Source organism: Schistosoma mansoni, chromosome 3 (assembly GCF_000237925.1).
Source record: "Schistosoma mansoni strain Puerto Rico chromosome 3, complete genome".
Taxonomy (NCBI): domain Eukaryota; kingdom Metazoa; phylum Platyhelminthes; class Trematoda; order Strigeidida; family Schistosomatidae; genus Schistosoma; species Schistosoma mansoni.
Genome location: NC_031497.1, coordinates 24,944,317 through 24,946,378, shown reverse-complemented (window position 1 = coordinate 24,946,378; position 2,062 = coordinate 24,944,317). Strand labels below are relative to the sequence as shown.

General features: G+C 31.4%; 1 non-coding gene across 1 annotated transcript; it reads left to right on the top strand.

Annotated features, from left to right (window-relative positions):
- Positions 1-1,049: 1,049 nt before the first annotated feature.
- Positions 1,050-1,120, top strand: Smp_tRNA_01812_Pseudo_ATG.1.1. Its single transcript has one exon. It is a non-coding gene (tRNA).
- The last annotated feature ends 942 nt before the right edge of the window (positions 1,121-2,062 follow it).

The window sequence follows — 2,062 nt, the reverse complement described above, 5'->3', positions numbered from 1 at the left end:
AATCCTTAGTTTTAATTCATCGAATTACTCATTATATTTTTCTTGTCAAATTTCAACTAAGATTAAAGGTAGATAAAACTAGATAACTTATTACATAAGTTTACTGTTTCTAAACCCATTTCATAGGCGTTTTTCATTCCTGGATACCTTCATTTCAGGAATGCACATAGAGACACACAACACACATACATCCATTGACTGACATCAAATAAGTCAAAAGAGTAAACTTAATTAGTAGAGAGAGATATTGTAATTAATCCAATATGTAACAGAATACATGCATGACTACTTTAACATTATATAGACAGATTGATTAAAAGAAGAAACCCATGGGAAATGTCAAGATGTTCCCTTTATGTTTAACAGAACTATTTAATAATCTATCAGATTGATAAATATGATATTCTTTAGTAAAAATTATTATCTTCTTTAAATGATTCATTATTATCAGAAGAGGGAGGGTTTATAGAATAAGTCTAGTGTCAGGAATGGGATACGAACCTACGCCCACAGATTGGACTGCGATTCATTCTTAGTACTACTGATAGTAAAAACTAACTACTTGTCTCAATTTATCCCTTAAGCTATAAATGATTTTGATGTTAATGATGATAATGGTGACTCATTTGACAGGTTCTATATTCATTCTCTTCCTCTATTGTATATTTGATAGACAAAATTAAAATATTTTTACTTCATTAGCATAAATTTGATTTAAAATAAACTTGAGTACTTTTGAATGTATATGGGTGGTCATTGTCAAGAATAAAGTTTTTCAAAGGAATTTGAGAAGAAACTGGATTAGAAGTTAAGGTCTTGACTGATTGAAAGAGTGATTCTAGAGTCCGTGAAACAACTGTATGAACACAGTCATCCACAAGCATTTTATGAGTAGTATATACATATATAAACAGAGTAAATTCTAAATCGTACACCTGATACTGGAAGTGTTTTAGGTAAGGTGAAGTATGATGTATTCATTGCCATAATCTATAACCCCTTTTTTTATTATCAAGAACCCCTATCACTAAAGATAATGGCTATCAGGACTCAATGGCCGAGTGGATAACACGATGGCTTTTGAGGCGAAAGATACTGGGTTCGAGTCCCAGAGTGAATATAAACTCTGAGATGCAGGTACACTACTGCTAGCCACTATCCATCTTTGCTTACATTGCTTTTGAAATAAGGCCATATCGAGGCAATATACACAGTATGCACATATGCCAATTAGAGACTGACCAGTTGAAGTCCTAAACATCAATGGGAAGATTCAAACATACAATACTAAATGAATTTAAAGATAATGATTGTTTGATATAAATACAATACTGAAATATACCTTAGTAAAACCAACTATACAGTTTCGCCTTGGATATACATGTGTTCTGTTCTTGAATTTGCAGTTATCTAATAAAGATATTTTTCACAGTAGGAAATTGGATACCATTTATTCTTATCAGTATGATCAAACTGAACCGTCATAATAAACAATCAAGAACACCACATCAAGATAGAAGTCATAATTAGACTCTTAATACTGATTCAAACATGAATAGGTTAGGACCGAACCAAGACATATTCTGCATTTACTATGGTTTAACAAGGTAAACTTTAGAGTTTACACTTATTGTACTCTAGTTGCTTACCATGATATTCAATGAAGTGATATTTATAGTTTGTACCGCATAGAACATTCTGATATTTTTCAGATCAAAGTTAGGATAATTGATTTTTCCGAGAGAGAGAGAGAGAGAGAGAGAGATTGGCCGATCCATTTCCGTTTTTACACAAAAACATTTTTTTAAGTAACGGAAATAGTTACTATGATTAAATATTATATGACTATAAGATATGTGCAATGTGTTTAACAACAATGACAAATTATTGAACAACATTTTCACATAACTCTTGATTCTTATCGATTAAAAATTTCTTTGCATGAATATTTGTAAAGTTGAGATCATCAGTCCATCAGACCACCAAGGAAAACCTGGAAGCACTGGACGGCCGTTTCGTCCTTTTTGTTAATATTATTCAAACACATTTGTTCACTATAATT